The sequence below is a fragment of the Sarcophilus harrisii genome, chromosome 2 (genome assembly GCF_902635505.1).
Source record: "Sarcophilus harrisii chromosome 2, mSarHar1.11, whole genome shotgun sequence".
Taxonomy (NCBI): Eukaryota; Metazoa; Chordata; class Mammalia; order Dasyuromorphia; family Dasyuridae; genus Sarcophilus; species Sarcophilus harrisii.
Window position 1 is genome coordinate 638,596,140 of NC_045427.1, and position 20,163 is coordinate 638,616,302.

The window sequence follows — 20,163 nt, forward strand, 5'->3', positions numbered from 1 at the left end:
CAGTTTATCTCTAGGCAGAAAGTTGCTTTTTGTCTGTGCTCTTTCCTTACTGACTGATCTAGGATTCCAATTCCAACCCATCGTAGATCCTAGCAAGGGGACAGAAGACAGAAATCCCTTTACTCGATCCACTCTCTAATGGATATGATCCAGAGAATTATGCATAAAAACAATAATGAGAATTGGAGGCCTAGTTTCCAAACCCATTTTTACCATCATCTTACTATATGTTCAAGAACTGATCTTTTAACATCTCTGAACCTCCTCTGTAAAATGAGAAGACTAGGCTACAAGACTTTTTCTAATTCTAAAATTATAGAATTTATTCTATAATTAATCCATAATCTAAAATAAGACTTAAACAAATATATTTTGTGTTTCTATGAATATTCATAAGCAATTCAGATTAGGAAGGTACCTAAGAATACATTTTATCCAATCATGCCCAAAGCATCATATCCTCCTAAATATCCTAAGCAAGTGGTCATCCTATTTATTCTTTTTTTTTTTTGGCTGAGTCAATTGGGGTTAAATGACTTGTGCAGGGTCACACAGCTAGGACCCTTTAAGGGTCTGAGAGCAGATTTTGAACGCAGGTCTTCCTGGCTTCAGGGCTGGTGCTTTATCCACTGCACCACCTAGCTGCCCCCATCCTATTTATTCTTAAATGCCTCCTATTTATGGCAAGAAATTGGAAAAACTGAGTGGATGCCCATCAGTTGGGCAATGGCTGAATAAGTTATAGTATATGAAATTTAGGAATATTATTGTTCTATAAGAAACAATCAGCAGGATGATTTCAGAAAGGCCAGGAAAGATTTACATGAACTGATGCTAAATGAAGTGAGTAGAACCAAAAGAATATTGTACACAGCAATAGCAAGATTATTATATAATGATCAATTCTGATGGATGTGGCTCTTTATAACAATGAAGTGATTCAGGCCAATTCCAATGGACTGGTTATGGAGAGAGCCATCTGCACTTAAAGAGAGGACTATGGGGATTAAGTGTGGATCACAACATAGTATTTTCCCCTTTTTTGTTCTTATTATTTGCTTGCTTGCTTGCTTTTTCTCATTTTTTTTCATCTAATTTTTCTTGTGCAGCATAATGTGGAAATATGTTTAGAAGTTTTGCACATGTATAACCTATATTGGATTGCTTGCTGTCTAGGGGATGGAAGAGATGGTTAGGGAGGGAGAAAAATTTTGAACACAAGGTTTTATAAGGGTAATTGTTGAATGTTATATCTGCATGTTTTTGAAAAATAAAAAGCTATTATAAAAAGGAAAAATTTGGAACATAAGGTTTTGCAGGGGTGAATGTTGAAAGCTGTTTAAGCAGGTATTTTGAAAAATAAAAAGCTATTCTTATTCTTTAAAAACAAAAAAACAAGCCCTAATATGTAAAATTTCCCCATTTTCAAGTTATAAATCCATATTTTAACAAACAGCTCTGCAGAAAAGTCCTGATTCTGAGGAACCAATAATAGTCATTTTATGTAGTCTAAGTTCAGCTCCTTTTATTGATACCTTCATTTATCTTATTGCAATTTTGTTTTCCCCATTTTGCTTTCTTTTATCTGTATCACTTCTTCCAAGGCTTCTCATGTTTCTGTAAATTCTTCCTTTTCATTTTTTCCTACAGAGCAATAATATTCCATTATGTTTATACCCCACCATTTTTTCAGCCATTACCCAATCACTGTATACTTACATTGTTTTCTGCTTCTTATTCTTAAAAAAAATTGCTATCAATATATTGATATCTATAAGTTCTTTATATCCATTGTTGAACTCCATTGGTTCCATGTTGATGATTTGGATCACTAGGTTAAGAAGAGTTTTGTCATGCTTTGAGCTTATCAAATGCTCCTCCTTTCCTATTTTCACATTTTATCATATTTTCTAACCTCAGAGTTCTTTTAATTGACTATTTCCATTTATGAAAAAAGAAAAGTTATTTTATCCCATGTTCACAAATAAACATGTCTGATCATTTTCAAAGATGATTTTTAAAAAAAGTCTTTGATACTACAATAGCTTCCTGAGTAAACCCAACATAAAGCAAACAACCAATCCTTTGCTACATTGGTATAAACACAATAATCATCAATGAGATTATTAAGGGTTTTTGTTTTGTTTTGTTTTGTTTTGTTTTTTTCTGACACTCTAGCTACATCATAGCTGTGGTATCCTGATCTCTTACAAGGGAACATCAAACGCCTAATTCACATGATGTAGTAATAAAGTTCTGTAAAAAGTGAAAGGAAATACATCTTCAGTGAGATTCCATCATCCCTTATTAATGCTATAATTGAGGGCTATAAATCTGTTTCTTATACAATCCATGCAATAAAATACTTAATGGGTTGTGAATGACATGTTATAAAACTAGGCATTAAGTATTGCAATTTATATTTAAATGTGCTTCAGACATCAATAAATGCTCTATAAATAGCAAGCTTTCTGAAGTCAGAAGACATAACCTTTCATTTACATCTTGCAGATTTGTTAGCAAAGTCATTAGATGATGTGTCACTAACACTAAATTGTTTTTGTATCTCAAATGGTGGATTTTTTTCATCTGAAATATTTTGTGATTATCAAATCCTGAAGCCTCTTCCAACTGAAGCAGCTGCAGGGATTAACATTATCACTTGAGACCCCTCAGGCAAAGTTAGAATGTTCTTATCTACCCAGAAACCAATCCAGCTCCATCAGCATGCTATGTTTGACTCCAAATTGGCATTGTGGAAAGAACTCTCTGCATCTGGAGGAAGATTTATATCCTAGTTCTGATACTTACTTGTATGACACTGAGCAAATCACTCTACCTTTCTCAGCCTCAGTTTCTTCATATGTAAAGTAAGGACTTCGAACTACATAATTAGTTCCTATCTAATTCTAGAATCTATGAACCTATGAAGCATGACATCATGAAAGAGAGTGCTTTGGAGTCAATAATACCAAGTCATCCATCTGATATACATTAGTTATATTATGTCCATGTGGCAAAGAATTTAATCCCTCAGTGCTTGAAGTAATGCTCCATAACTATGTCACATAAGTATTATTAGTCTGTTTCAATAAATGGAATTCTTCCCTTGAAAGTTTGTTGTATTGATGAAATCACAGATCTGTACCAAAAAAGGGGGGGAAATTCAATAGAGCAAATAGTACATCAAAATCCTCTTCTCTCTGCTCCTTCTAAATTGTCATTTCCATTGGGGTGAATCCTTTTGTGACATCCAATAATTTATTGTCATTTGCTGTGAAATACTAAGTTTTAGTGAGTCAAGAAATCTAAAGAGAGATTGCTATTCATTCTATGTTTTAACCAAGTACTGTGGTTCTACTGGATAGGAGTGGGGGGGAAATCACTAGACCTGACTAATAATGAACAGATCTTAACTTTCATTTCTGCTCTCATTATGTTATTGCAGTGTTGTGCAAATTAATTGAGACAAAGTCAAATAATTCAATTTATTGAGTTTTACAGTAAACCTTAAGCTTTTTTTATCTTTAAGAGACTTTTAAGATGAAATATTTGCTTTTGCTGCAATCACATTTTACATATATTCGAATTGTATCCATTGTTGATCTCCTTGGGTTCCATATTCATAAGTTGGATCACTATCTCCCATGAAATTATATTTTTATTATATTGATATTAAGCATATTCTCAATCAAGAGTTTATTTTTCCCAGTCTTGGTGATGGTAGTGGTTGATTTCAATCATTCTGACTTTTTGTGACCCTTTTAGGGGAGGTCGTGGTTTGCCATTTCCTTCCAAGTCATTTTCCAGTTGAAAAAACTGAGGCAAAATAGGATAAGTGTTGCCCAGTAAGTATGAAACTGTATTTGAACTCAGATCTTCCTGACTTCAGGCTAAACTCTCTGTCCACTGATCCATTAAGATGCCTTTTCCAATTCTTGATTGCATCCCATACATTTTTAATGAAGTTTGAATTAGGTGAAGTCTCAGGTCACTGAAGCATGTTTCTCTTCATTTATTGTATATAATTCCTTTTAACATTTTGTGACATTTAGCATGGTGCAAGGAATGAGTATATCTAATTCCAATCACCTGCTGATTTGCTGAGGGACCAGTCTTTTAGGTACCTTTAGCCCTGAATGACATAATCTTATGCTAATTCTATTATACATCTGTGTCTTGTATAGTCATTCCTTTCTGAGCCAAGTGGAGTGATAAATGAATGCAATAGTATCAATAGCTTGTTAGGTTATAAATTTATGAGATATGTGTATCTATGTAAGATACAATAGAATGCAGAATCTAAATATAGACACAATATCTAGCTAACTATACAACACAGATACTATAAAATATAGAATACAAAAAAATATAGCATCTAGAGGAAAATGGGCATGTGCCTAAGCAACCAATGCTATAAGAACATATTTGCAATTTATCACTCCAAAGGTCACTTTTTTTGATAGAGGAAACCTATTTATTTCCTTTTTTAAAAGATTTGCTTAAAACATACAAAAATGCACAAATGAGTATTGACAGAAAAACTTAATTTAACAGCAATAATATAAATATTGTTATACTCTCAGTGTTTCCATATAAAAATATTAACTTATAGTTTTTGGGACTGCTAAATAATAGCAATCACTTCTTGACAAACCATGGGCACTCCTGCTTTCTCTACCACACCAAGAAACAATTTCATCATGGAAACTCATTCCAATCTTGGAATTCATATATTGGAAATGCATTCTGTCCCTGTAGCTTCTCCCTCTGATTACACAGCTCTTCACAGACCCTGCATTTTAAGGAGGGCATCCAAGATAGCCACAATTTTATTCTTCCTTAGGAAGTACTCTAGACTTTCTTTATTATGCCTCTAGTCAAATAACTCCACCTTTTCAAATTCTTTTTGTTGCTTTGTCTTCAGCCATAGAATATATTTCTTTCTACCTATATTTTATTCTCCACAGTAAGCACGGTGTAAGCAGTTAATAAATAGTTGTTGACTTGACTCAGATTTGACCATGGCCAAGCATGAGTCTTGACCCAACACAAGATGGAATCCAAAACTTAAAGTATGTTATATTATAGACTGCCAGACTTAACAAGAATCTATTTCATCTTTCTTATGTCATATCCTGTCAAAGAGGAGGCCAATATGTGAGTTATTAATTAAGTACTGCAGGGGAAGAGCGTAAGAAAAGAATAATCCTCAAAACTTGGCCTTTTTTTTGTGGGGGGGGGGAGAGTTTGCAAATACTCCCTACCTTGATTTGGAGGCTGTTATCCCCCAAATGGGGGACAATTGGAAATTTGGTAAAGTTCACAAATTCTACTAAGATAATGTTTCAATGCAATTATGGTTCAAGTCTGACTTTTTTACACTAGACAGTTCACCCAGGCCAACTTGCAGGATTCTACAAATGACCTGAGTCTAGGAATTCAGTTCCTTCTTCCCCTGTATCTCCCTTAATCAAATTAACCAAATGGTTCCATATCTCCAAATCTGATGCAGTTCAATCCAATGTTTCTAGTATAGCATCTCCAATCTCAGTGTGTTACTATGGTATCACACAGCTTTAGAATCTGCATGGCTTCTTTTTGTGTCTCTAATATTTTTGCACACTGTTTTAAAAACTCCAAATGATCTTCAAAGAATTTCTGCATTTCTTGGAATGATAACAATATTATAAGATCACAAAGACAATGGATATGAAGAGAAATGAAGTAGTTTGTCCGCATTCACATAGATTTTAAGTTGCAAAGCAAGAATTTGAACCCAGGCCCTCTTAAGCTAAGTAGAATAATAATAATAATAATAATTATTATTATTATTATTATTATTATAAACCATCCAACTATACAAAGGATGTGATTCTCTTTATACAATTCATTATACAATTAACTCACCATGTGCAAGTTCAGAATTCAAAGAGCTCTGAGGTGATCCTAACAGAAGATTACTTAAAAATGAAATGGACCAACTTGAAGAATGGTAAACACTGCTTCCAAAGAAGATGACCATTTGTCAGGTTTATTATCATGGGGAATACTGCATTGTATGGTTTGGACCAGATGACCCCACAGGTTCCTTCCAAATCAAATTCTGTGATCTAGTCCAACTTTCTCATCTTATAAAGAAATAATGGAAACTCAGAGAAATGAAGTAATTTGCCCAAAGGCACACAGATAGCATATTTCAGTCTTTGTATTTTAATTACAAAGTCACACTTTTCACTGCACATACTGCTTCTCTCTCTTTATAAATGCTAAACCTCATTGTTCAAAAAGATTACTTCCATTCTATGTTAGTCCTCAGTCCCTCTTCTGTCATAGAATGGCTTTTTTTTGTTCATGTCACTGGATTGTTACACTCTTGTTTTCTTCCAACTTTTTTTCTGTACCTTTTGATTTTCCATTTTGTTTTTTTTTTTTCTTGTGCCCTTTGAACATCTCTTTGATAAAATGCCATCTTCTCTCCTTTATATAGCCACATTTCTGGTGACCTTTGCTGTACTCTATCAATTCCCCATCTGATATCAACTGTCCTTCACTTTTTGGTTTGTTCTCTTGGTTGTCTGACAGCATTCTACAGTTAACAGCTTTCTGTCCCTATGTTTGGACGTTTGATTTGTTTTCTTCTACATGAGGTATAAATAATACTTTGAGAATCTGTTCCTCTCCTTATTGCTTATGCCTGATTATTTTAATAGATGTAAAGGTTATATATCAATCTTGAAGAAGTCTCTCAATCAATCTGATGGAATGAAAATGAAAAGTCATTAGACAAAACTGACTCAAGTAAATGGTGGATAGATTAGCCACATCCCTGTTAGCTTTCTTAAAAAGCAAGACTTCACTCTAAGAAGAAAGTCAGAAGGGTCAGCTAAATAGAAAGAAATCAGTTCTTGAGGATTTGTTCCTCACCTCTTGTGTTGTGAGATAAGAATTGTAAAGTGCTTAGCACAGTATCTGGCACATAGCAAGTACTGTATAAATATTAGCTATTTATTATTATTATTATCATTATGTGTAGTTTAGCTAGTATTTCCTCCATCCTTCTTCTATCCACCCACCTACCAACACTTCTGGCAAAAGTATCTTACAGTAAGACCAAATGTCAGTCCAAAAGAGCAGAGACCAGCTTTTGAGTGCAAGTGAGTTGTTCAACTGAAAAATATCCAAAGCCTGGGGACAAGACCCTGTTGCTCAGGAGGCTGGAGACTTTATAACTAAGGTTCCTGATTTCCAAGGCATGAGTATGAATTCTTTTAAAGAAAAAAAAATGCATGCTACAATAAAATGTCCTGGGTAATGTGTTTCAGCACTTTCAGAAGATAGAAATTTTAGGGAATATAAGGATGCAATGAAATGGTATCCAGCAGATAATTTCAGGCCAAGTTCAGTACTAATAGCAGGAAGTAATAAGGAGCCCTGCAACATCCACCCTTCACACTAACCTTAGTCAATCTATTTCCTATGTATGTGCTTCCACTCCTCCTGGTGAACTCTATGTGTTTTTCTCTTTTTGTTGAGGTTTATATCCCCTTGATTCCCAGTGGTGATTAGGTTAGTGGCAATAAGAGAATTGTTAAAATTCCCTCTGGTCAGCCTTCAGGTTCAAAGTGAAAGAATTCACTTTAATTGGATTTTAATTGGAATTAATAATTATCCCAAATTATTAATTGACAAAGATTAAAGTTTATTGTTGGAAAGAAACCAGTTTGCTAAGAGACTGACTTCTATCCTGGCAAAATCCTACTAGGGAAATGGAGTCTGGCACTGAGAAGAGAATGCCTTCTCAGCAGGCAGGGGATCCTAGCAGCTGAGCACGCTACTTTAGGCCTTCTGCAAGGAGTGAGTCCAGAAAACTGCCCTGTAAAAAGAATCTTGAGACTTCAAGAAGCCAAGGCTCCCACCCTTGATGCTTATCAGTTTCCAGCCCGGATCTCCTATTGGAATTAATAACACTTCAAAAGGGTGCTTTTTGACCAGGATTTCTAATTGAATCAAAGGATCTGGCAATCCCAAAAGATAACTTATCTGGGAGAATATTCCCTTCCCCAGAAAGGACTGAGACTCCAAAATGGATCACAGATCAAAAGGAACTACAGTTTCAGAGTCATAATCTTAAAGGGAACACAGCTTCAGTAAAGGGAACAGTTTCAGAGTGATAGTCTTAAAGGGAACACAGCTTCAATAAAGAAAACAGTTCCCCCCTCCCACATTATCCCCACTGACACTTCTGTGGAAATCCCAAGTTCATGTGTGAGTTTTGCTGATACTGTTTTTATTATGCTACTTCAATAAATGTATCAGGATTGTTTTAAGTATTAAAAGAGATAATATTTATAAAGTACTTAGCATGACATCCAGCATACAGTTGGTGCTTAGTAAATGTTCACTTCCTTCTTTTTTTTCTTTCCTTCTTTCATTCCCTCTTTCCTTTGAGCTGTCACTACCTACAGAAAAAGTAACCACACCAATGGGGTTTTAGGAGTGTGGACCTGGTGAATCCCTTACAACTAGAATAATCATCCAAGTAGGAATCCAATCTAAATGTTTAAGAAGAACTGGAGAGCCCCAAGGTGTGGAAGGAATCCATATTTTTTTTTATATTCTTCCTTTCAATAATTGGTAATTTTTGTGTTTATCATCTCTTTTCTGGGATTATGAGATTTGTGGTTCTTCTTTTTGCCTTCTTGATTATTGTCTATATGCTCAAATAAATCCAACAATTTCAATTCAGCTTTGAGAAGAAAAATAAATCTTCTTTTCCATATAATTTCTCCATTATTTGTCCACTCTATTTCCTGTAACTCTCTTTTATAGTTAATCATGAGAGTAAACTGAATTTAAAGGAGCTATTTGAGATGCTTGGAAGAAACAACAGTATATAAAATTGAGAGATGCCCAAGTATGAGACAATCTTGCAAGGCTCTGAATTTCATTAAGACAGAATGATGAGTTACAAATTCCCATGGAGACCATTCAGTTTTTCAAGAACTTGATCAGCAAGAGTCAAACCTTCAGATGGAGATATTTGCTAACAATGATCCATGAGAAAGGAAAGAAAAGTTATTGCTTCAGGTCAGCTTTAAAAAACCTGCCCTTAGAGTCAGGGGGAGAGGTAGAATGGTAACATAGTCAAAAATTTGTCTATGGTGTCCATCTAACTCAAGGAAAAGTTAAGACTTGGATCTGACTACACCTCAGGCCAGCCTCTTCTGGGTATTTCTCCCCTATGACCTTTTCTTCAGACTGAATAAATTCAGACTGAATGCGTTGCTTGACAAGACTAGAAGTCACAAAATTCAATTAAAATGCATTTAATTATGCAATCAAATGTGTATCGTTACACCCTAAGGCTATAAAGAAAATAAGAAACAATTCCTGAACCCAAGAAGCTTACATTTTAGAATTTGCAGTGTCCTGCTACTAGCATTCCAGAGGCATCATTCTATAATAGTTTGCATTTATATTGTACCTACCATAGACCAAATACTTAGCTAAATACTTAACAAATATTAGATCATTTTACCCTGGCAATAATGTTGGGAGATAGGTACTATTCTTATCCTTATGGTACAATTGGGAAAGGTGTCAGAGCTGGAGAACTAAAGGAGAAAACAGTAAACTACTCCAGTGTCTTTGCCAGAAAAACCCTAAATGGGGTCAGGGAGAGTCAGACATGACTGAAAATGACTAAATTATGAGGAAATGGAGGCAGATAGAGGTTAAGTGACTTGCTCACATAGCTGATAAGTGTCTGAGGTCATATTTGAACTCAGATCTTCATGAATCTAGGCCCAGTGTTCTTTCAATAGCACCACCCTAGCTGCCTCTGCAGCATGATTGATGAGGTTCAGTGCAGAGCAGGTAGTTGTGGGAACCCCTTTCGGGATGCACAGGTCCTTCATAAATGAAGTTATGAACCCAGAAGGTAAACTGGGAAAATAAGTTTATCATTAAAGATCTAGCAGAGAAATCCTCTAACAGAGGTTTCTAGCAGAGAAATCCTGACAGAGAGGTGAATGAGGTCTTGTTAGGAAAATAGGTGAGAGTGATAAAGAGGGAGTAACACTGAAAGAGAATGTGTTTCAGCAGGCAGAGAGGTCCTCGCAGGTAGCTATGCCAAGAGAAGTCCCTTGGTTTGGCCGGACTCCTGCTTTGAGGTCTTCAACTAGAAAGGATTGAGCCCAGCTGCCCCCTTTTATAATTGAAACCTTGGCTAGAAGCTGGGGGCAGCTGTTGGTGGGGGCTGGAAGCAGTTTGAGCTGGAATCAGAATAGAGAATGTTGGAATTGAATGAGTGTCTCTAGGCTCATCTCCAACTCAATAGAGCTGGATAGAAATCTCATCTCCAGCTTGGAGGAGTGGTCTTGGACTCAACTAGTCCCATCAAGATAACAGAATGAAATCACTTTAAGTTAATTCCCTGGGGTGGGTCTCTCAGGGGAGAGCTTAGTGTTCCCCCCAAAATCAGAGAGAAAGAGAGAAAGTTTCCGGGCTCCCCTAGTCAAGATCCCTGTTCAAAATCTTTCCTAAACTCTCCTGTATAATAAAAAATTACCTTGTCAGCCCCATTTTCAATTTCATCAGTAGCTACTAGGCCACTAAACTTTACCTAATAAAATTCTCATTAACTAATGATAGAATCTGAATGGATGCCCATCAGTTGGAAAATGGCTGAATAAGTTATGACATATGAATGTTATGGAATATTATTGTTTTATAAGAAACAATCAGCATGATAATTTTAAAGAGGCCTGAGGAAAGTTGAAAGAATTGATGCTAAGTGAAATGAGCAGAATCAGGAGATCATTGTACATGGCAACAACAAGATTATAAAATGATCAATTCTGATGGGCGTGGCTCTTTCCAACAATGAGATAATTCACATCAATTCTAATAATCCTGTGATGAAGAGAACTATCTACATCCAGAGAGAAGACTATGGGAAATGAGTGTGGATCACAACATGCCATTTTCCCTCTGTTGTTGTTTCCTTGCATTTTGTTTTCTTTCTCAGTTTTTTTTTCTTCTTGATCTGATTTTTCTTGTGCAGCAAGATAACTATATAAATGTGTATATTTATATTGGATTTAACATATATTTTAACATATCTAATATATATTGGATTATTTGCCATGTAGGGGAAGAGGTGGGGGGAAGGAGGGGAAAATTTGGAACACAAGGTTTTGCAAGGATAAATGTTGGAAAATTATCCATTCATATGTTTTGTAAATAAAAAGCTTTAATTTAAAAAATGATCAAAAGAAGGATATCTATAAAAAAAAAAAAAAAGAAAAAAGTGAATGACAGATTAAAATGCTATCTCTCCCAGAAAATACATTTGCCTTTTACCCAAGACCTTTCATGTCTAGCTCAAAGAAATGCTTGATTATAGAAATATCAGGCACCAGAATAGGCCAGGGGAACAAGACACTATTCAAAACACATTCAGATTAGGCAGTAAGGAAGCTGTGGTTCAAGCAACAAAGCCTTGCCTTTTGGGTGGCTTCAAATTGATTCTTATCACCATGGTATTAGAATAAAAGGAGATGGGGTCCATATCTTCAAATAGTAAATGGATACACATGTCTGAGGATATACCAATAGTCTTGCTTGTACCTGATGGAAGGAGTAAGGTTATATATTTGTGATTATTTCTGTGTAAAAGCTAATGTGACTGTTAGTGGCTAAAAGGAACTAGAATACTAGAGATTCTCATATTCACAAATGAAGAAATATCCATTGGTGGGGGTAAAAGCCATTTGCAAAGAGCCTAGAAACTTCCCAATTCCCCTAAGAGTTCCAGAGAATCCTAGGAAGAAGGGTCGAAATCTAACCTACACAGCTTTCAGGAAATGGGGGCTAATGAAACAAAACTTGAGTCAGTTAAGATCACTACAGGGTTGTCTGTGATAATTTTATTTTATTTTGTTATTAATTTATGAAATAAAACAAGCATTCCTAGGCCTCAGGAACTTTCACCTCACAAACCTTCATCTAATTAACAGCGTGGGAATCAAAAATTGGGAATTAATTTTGTCTAGGACTTTGTGATTAACATACACTGAAAAACAAATGTGATTCTGAGAATACCCATCCTCTCACTTGCAATGTCAGAGCAAGGAAAGTTGTATTTGACAGTTATTTTAAAGGAGCTACTTGGGAGAGCTATAACTTGGGACATTCTAAGTGGAGCAAAAGAGTTTTCATGACATAATAGATCCCACCCTCCTTCCATTGGAAATCTTTGCTAGTTCTCTTATCCTTCCCCAATAGCCAATACTTTCAGTCTAGTTTGCAAATATTTTGTACATAATAAGTTGTTTTTGTGTTGTCTTCCCAACATTATAATGTAAACTAACAAAAAAGCTTTTTGACAGATTAACTAAGATTGCCTGCCTGACAGGTGAAGCAATGGCCTCAGAAAAAGTGGTGGAAAAGTTTTGAATGCTGTGGCTAAATTCACTTACTTTGGCAGTATAAGTTCCAGGGATGTCCACATTGATAAGGAGGTTGCCTCGTGCATTGCTAGAGCTTGCTCAGGATTTGGGAGGCTCTGAAAGAAAGTGTTGGAAAGGAGAAAATCATTGTGGATACTTCAGTGTTATAGGTCTGTGAAATCAGGATAGTATTCTAGCACCATGCCAGGAAACTGAATTGCTTCCATTTGAACTGTCTTGTGATGATTCTGAAGATCAACTGATAAAAAGCCATTTGTTCTTTTTTCCTGCTATTTTTTCTCCTGTTTTCTAGTCCTTCTAGTCTACTTCATCCAGAGGGTAAAGATCCCAGCTCATCCTCAATAAGGATTCCATGAATTGAGCCAATAAGAAGAGGAGTTTTCTTCTCCTACTCCTTCTCTTTTGCTTTACCTCTGAAAAGCACACCAATTTCTCAATACTTCCATAGGCTTTATCATCTCACCTGCAGTCCTAGCTATAGTTTATCATAGCTTGAATTCTCCCGTTCCATGAGAATCACCTCTAGTAAATGAAAATGAGAATAAAAAACAGTATAAATCAGCAACAAACACTTTTAGGTTCATTTTTTCAGAAGAACTTAAACCAGAGGGGAGATTTTGGACTTGAAACAAGGCTTATTCTAAAGCCCAGCTTCCTATATGTGGTCTCACAATTGAATGTGGGTGTTATGAAATTATGATTTATTATCAGCAACTGTTTGGTTTGTCTACCTACTTTATGTACCCCTATACCTCAGGGTGACATAAAAATTTCTCAGGTTAAAAGGGGCCATGAATGGGAAAAATTTAAGAATTCTGTTCTAGAGAAACTAAGCTAAGCAACAAAGACAATCCCTTTATTCTCCCCAGAGATGGAGGTGATATGGGGGAGATTGAGGGTTACATGTCCCACATGCTGGAATCAGTAAGTTTATGTATTTGTGATTATATCTTCTCAAGTAAATATTTCTGTATAAAAGCTAAGTTGACTCTTAGTGGCTAAATGGAAGTGGAGTACAGGGAATTCACACACACCCCTACTGGAGAAACACCATTGATGGTGGCTAAAGCCTTTTACAAAGAGCCTACAAACACTCTTCCCTATCCCACCCCAATCCCAGCCCACTTCGTTAAGAATGCCAGAGAAGCCTAGGTGGAAAGGAGTGAAATTTAACCTAGATGGCCTTCAGGAAATAGAGATTAGGTATGATCGTGTGTGTTATACTTGTTACCTCCTAATACTAATGACCCTGAAATTATACTATGTTGGCAGCTAACTGCTCTATCTACATCAAGGATGATTTTTTTTTCTTCAAACTACAAAACTACTCAATATATTTACTTGTTGCAAGCCACTTCCTAGACTAATCTCTATGAAACTAATAATCCTCCTTTAACAACTAAATAAGAAAAAAAAAACAAAAACAAAAAACAAACTCCAGAATGATGACAATCTTACATTATTAGCTAACTCCTGGCTGAAACAGCAGGCAGCTCTCTGAAGGGAGATCCTTTGCTAAGATGATTGCTTATAAATCACTAAAATGAGTGGCTCATAATTTCCATAGTGTTTGAGAGGTTTAAATTCTTAATTTGAGCTAATTCATTCAGCGATGGCACTTAAGAAAATGGAATCACAGCAAAGAGACTTTCATCAAATGATAAGTAGATCAGAGAAAATAATGCTACCAGGTCAATAAGAGTCATCTCAAAGTATGAGTGCCAAGCAAAGCCTTAGCAAAAGCAGAAAGGGACAAAGGAAGGAACTGAGATGAGGGAATGTGCTGATGGGCTGTTGAGATCAAGACAGAGCAAAGGATGCCTAGAGCTGATCACATGTAGGAATGTGGGATTCATGGACCTGTTTTGATAGGAGCAAGGTAACACTCAGCTAAAGATTAATTGTTATTTCCCTAGGAAATATATTGAGAATAGGGAAATGTGAGTGTTGAGAGAGCAGATACAGGGTTTGTTAGAGATTTATCATTACATGGTGATGGATGAAAGCCGTCAGAAGTGAATAATGGGATTTTAAAGTTGAGCATAAGGTACATTAAGTAGATATCTCTGGTTGTTTTCTCAGAAAAACTATGGCTGATATACAGGAGAGGGTTCTACCCAAATGGTAGGTAGAGATCAACAGGATATTTTAGACTGAGTTTCAAAAGTTTTATGCATTATGGGAAAGTCATCATTGGTCTATGGTCAGTTTCCAAAACTGGGAAGCTCAGGGATTCCAATTATTTATCTGTTTCTCCATGAACTGAGTTCATGACATTATGGATTCATAGCTGAAACAGAACTCAGAAGCTATGGAATTTGATGCCTTCATTTGGCAGATGAGAGAAACTGAGGTCTAGAGAGGCTGAGACTTGATGAAATCATACCACTAATAAGTATCTGAAATAGGATTCAACCCAAGTCTTCCTAAGTATTCTATTCATTACTCCATATTGCCTGATTCTGTTTATTTTTCATAATCAAATTATTCTTCATTTAGTTTATTTGGTGCTGAATTAGCTTATAGAGTATGATAAGATTGACTCAGGGTAGATCATGTTATAAGAAATTGACAACAGAACTCTGGAGAAAAGTCGCAAAACTTGTTTTGAATCACAAATCTCTTTGGAAGTCTATCTAGACCTACAGAACTTTTCTTAGAAAATTGTTTTTCTATGCATGAAATAAAACATATGGAACAAAAAGGTTAGTGAAAATACAGATTTATTTTTTTCCTATCCAGTTTAACAGACTCTTTGAAATCTATCCAGGGACCTCATTACTCCATGGTCTCAGGTTAAGAATATCTACATTAAGAGGTTTTGTGAAAACAAACACTAAAACACTTTTGGTTAAGCTATGAATTGGTCCAGCCATTCTGAAAGCGGTTATGAACTGTGTTTTCAAAGCCACTAAAATGTTCTTACTCTTTGACCCAGCAAAACTACTACTAAGTACATATTCCACTAAGGTCAATGCAAAATGGAAATGATGCTTACATACAACATCATTTATAGCAACAGGTTTTTTTTTTAATTGCAGAAAATAGTTGGGAAAAAATGGTACTTTTCAATTAAGGAATAACTAAACAAATCATGGTGTATAGATGTAATATAACAGTGTTGTGCTATAAAAAAAAATAATGACCATGAAGGATCCTGAAAAAACATGGCTCCTGAAGGGCTTTAAATGACATATGCTGTTTAAAGGACATTCACAGTGTATAGATTTATGATAGTGGAACAAGGTGTGTAAATTAATAGGAAAGAATAAAGAGAGAAGGAAAGGGTAACATAGGATAAGGTGAGGCATAAAAGCATGTTTTGATTAAAGGGAGTGGGATAACATGTATAGACTAATGGGGATGGGCTAAAGAATGAGGGGAAGAGTTGAAGAAGAAGATAAGGGAGGAATCCATGTAGAGGGGGAGGTTAAGTATCAGCAAGGCAAGTTGAGGACTTGAATTAAAGTAGAAGAGTTTGTAAAGATAAAAAATAAGAGACAAACATAAACACTAAAACAAAGGATCCAGAATAGAATTCACTGGGGAAAAAAGTAGGGCTAGTAATCACTGATTTTAGACAAAGTCAAATTTAAAGATTCAGTCTGGAGAGAGATCTATATGTCGGCCATCTGAATAATGTTTTAGATGCATGTTTATATATGTGCAAATACATATGCATATGTGTGTGTTTCTATTTGTGTGCATGTGTGTATAAAGGACATTCACTCATAAAGGGTATGGACCCAAAAGAATATACCACTATTTACCATATCATATTCGAAAAAGTTCTCAGACTAAAGAAGGTGGAGTCACTATCCTGAGAAAGTTACCTTCCTATTAACTTACTGTCACAACTCTTGGGTATTATAGGTCCTTTTGAGGCCAAAGGTTGCTCATCCAACCAGGGCAAGAACCAAGGGCAGCCTCCTTAAAAGTTGGCACCTGTTGGTAAATCATAGCAGTCCAATTTTCTTATTCCTCATGGCTGAAAGGCATTCCGGTGCTTTTGATCTCAATCTAGCCTTCAGTGCCCTTAGTCCCATCAACCTCTTCCCTTGAACTTCACATAACACCTTGTTTTATACTTTCTTTCTATGGTACTTATTATATGTTATCATACTTCAGTGTTAACTGGATGACTGATCCTCTAGTAAACGGTAAGCTCCCATGAGGATAGGTAAAATGTTTTATCAAAACTATAGATAATACACCCCTAGAACCCAACCATAACACTCTTCTCCCAGGTAGGTATTTGCTAATGTTTATTGTGTATTATGAATAGACAGATGAATGAATGAATGCAGCCCTCCTCTGGACTTCCCCAACATGCCCCAAGAAACCCTTTATCTTTCAAGTTACTCCTGCATTGAACCTCTCACCTTGTCAGTGCCCCCTGCAAGATCAGTTAATCCCTGGATCTCATATCTCCTCAGGACCTTCTACCCCTGTAACCTCTCCCTTCCTCTAATTGAGTGGTGGATAGGGGAAAGCTCTTTGCAGGACTTTCATTTCCAGATCACGCCAGATCAACTATTTCTCCATTTCTCATCTGCCTGCCTCATCTGGACTTTTGCATGTTGTATTCTCTCAAAAGATTGCAAGGACCCTGAGGACAGGAACAGTTCTTTTCTTTCTTTGTCTCTCCAACACTTAAGACAGTGCTTGGGACATAGTACGTGCTTAAAAAAATGTTTACTGACCGATACTTTACTTTCACTGAGGGCACTTTCCTCCCATGATGTTCCATTTCATTCTCCATTCCCTACTGAACATTGCTTTTCTCATCTCTAAGAGTGACATCCTTATTAGTGAAAGCTCACATTACTTATGTGCTCCCATACCTATAATGATGTCCTGCAGACGTGTTCCTGCTATACCACTTGAATACATTGACAGGTAAATGACACATGGAGTAGAATGTTAGATTAGATATCAAGAATACTTGAGTTTGAAACCTGCCTCTTTTAGTAGCTATCATTTAATTTCTTTGAACTCAGTTCCCTAGTCTATAAAATAGAGGTAATAATAGCTGTCTCACAGGGTTTTCCCACAATCTGGTGCAAAGATGCTAAGAACTTGAGAATTCTAACAAGTAACAAGAGGGAAGAACAAATTAGTAACAGGAAAAGGGATAAAAAGCCATTTTATAAAAATAGATTTGAATTGCCCTAATAAAAACAGTTCTGAAGGCAGTTAAAAAGCAGTTCAGGAATGTAAAAGCAGAGAGCAGCTACCTGCAATTTAAAAGCAGTAAGCAACACAGTCCCCTGGGGTCCCAGGAGCTGACAAGCATGTTCCCCTCTGCACAAATGGTCCACAGCTGACTCCCAGAACAATCTTTCTGGGGACAAAATTAAGCTAAGCTGCCCCATGTCCTGACTCCAACTTCCTCACTCACTCTAGTCCAGACTAGAGTTATGAGAGTATGAGGAGGATTCTAGCCCACAAGAGGGTTATTGTGAGGATCACATGAGATAATATAAGGAAAGTCCTTTGTAAATAACAAAGCCACAAATTTTGCTAGTTATGATGATGCTGTTTTTATATTCTTTCCATTCATATTTCTATAGCCCCTTAATATTTGCTAGACCGTTTCCAAATATTATCCTTACAACAACCCTGCTATTTTACAGATGAAGAAACTGAGTCTCCAAAAGGTGAAGGGACTCTGCAAGGTGACATAACTATCGAATCCCTGATAATAGAGTCAAACCTCCCAACTCCCAAAAAAAGCATGCTACCCATGAAATTACTGAGAGATTATTTCAATTGTATGGGAGTGTAGATAGAAGTAGAATTGAGGATCCAAAGACCAGCAGCCTTAGCCTTTGAACTAGGCTTTGTAGAAAGATCAGGAAATTAGACACTTTGATCTTGTACAAGTGGAGGGAGTCGGCAAAAGTAAAGAAGGCAAAAAATGCTGTCTTCCATTAGAGGAACAATGAATAATAGCATGGGATGTTTAGAGCAGAGGATTAAAGATTTATAACTAAAGGAGACTTTAGAGTCATCCAAACCTCTCATTGTACCAATGAGGAACTGAAGTGTAGAGAGATTACACAATTTGATTGTGTCAGAACCAGCATTCAAAGCCAGGACCCAGCCTTTTCTCTCTTTTCACTGTACCACATTGTCCATCCTGGAAGAGAACAATGAAACATAAAACAGGACAATAACCTACAACGAAACATAAAAGAGGAAAATCACCTACAGGCCACATCATGGAGAGCCATGAAGACAGAGGAATTTGAATTTTATTCAACAAGTAGAGAGACTCATTGAAGTCTGTTGAGACAGCAGGTTGTGCTTTCAAAATATGAATGTTGGTTTTGTATAGAACACTTTGGACAGAGAAGACACTGAAGGGAGCACAACTGAAAATGTTATTCAAAGGTCAGGAAGACTTATCACTCTCTCTCCAAAGGGTACCTCTCTCCTCACTCCTTCCCACCCCCACATTATTACCTTCATGTCTCAAAGCCAAGAACTTTGAATAGTAAAATACACAAGGGTCCAACAAACTGTTTAGACATGAGGCAAAAAAAACAAACAAACAAACAAACAAAAAAAAAACACCAATTGGGCTCCATTATATTTAACAGTATTTTACCTTTAACCTCCAGATTGCCTTCTTCCCAGGTCTAAATCTATGATCCAATGATCCTTTCACCTTTTAAATGACTTCCATGACAAAAAGGAAGAACAAATCAGGAGCAGGAAAAAAGAGGAACAAAATGAAAGGAGAGTGGGTTTGATAGCAGCAAAGTCCATTCTTTGTTCTCTGAATATACAAGATGATTAAAATATCTTGAATTGGATGTTAAAGCTGGATCCCCCACTCAGTATACTTCAGGCACTTAATGAGTATTTTATCATTGACATGAGAATCTTATTCAGGAAGATCTTGCTTCTCTCTCAAAAGATGTTTAGCCTGCATACTAATGGGCCAATCAAACAATCTAATTCATGATTTCCTCCACCCACCCTCTTGCCTGTCCACCCACCATCACCTTTGGGGATGGAATTGGAACAGTAAGTGCATTTCCTTTCAATTTGGTTATACAATTTCACCATGAGACCATGTAGTGTATATGAGTAATTACTGATCAGTCTGAAGAAAATAATGTTAAAATATCACCACATCTTTATGCACTTTGGTTTGGGCACATGAGCTGAATAAAAAATAGTTATCTTTTGTGTTCCTCTAGGTATTTCAAAATTCTAAAATAAATGCCACTGAAGATGAAATTTTTCTCCCATCCGGTGTTCAAGTAGAAAAGTTGAAAATAGTTATGGAAGAAGAAAATAAGACTATTTAGAGATGAAAGGCGCCTTGATGATTATCTGGTCTGATATGTTCATTTTTCCTTTGAGAATATCAAGACCCAGGGTGATTAGAAAAAAGGCTAGGCAAGGAGGCAATGGTAAAATCAGATAAATAATCTTGGTCTCCCAAATTAATGAGGGCATTACAACTGGAGAGCCACCAAGGTATAGTGGTTAGAGGTAAGACTTGGAATAAGAATTACTTAGAAGAGTCCTGTTTCTGATACATACTAGCTACATGACCATGAGCAAGTTCCATGACTTCTCCATATTCTAGGCAATCTTCTGAGACTGTCATATACAAGGTGAAGGGAGGACAGCATCTGAAAAGGAGATTGTTCCCCACATGGATGAAATC

General features: G+C 36.2%; 1 long non-coding RNA gene across 2 annotated transcripts in view; it reads right to left on the bottom strand.

Moving 5' to 3' along the window:
- Positions 1 to 6,342: 6,342 nt before the first annotated feature.
- LOC116421988 overlaps positions 6,343 to 20,163 on the bottom strand; it is an 85,918-nt gene continuing 72,097 nt past the window's right edge. For both annotated transcript variants that reach the window (XR_004232594.1, XR_004232593.1), the window contains 2 exons: positions 12,486 to 12,571; positions 6,343 to 6,757 (listed from right to left, as the gene is read on the bottom strand). This is a non-coding gene — a long non-coding RNA (uncharacterized LOC116421988). The remainder of the gene's footprint in view (positions 6,758 to 12,485; positions 12,572 to 20,163) is intronic.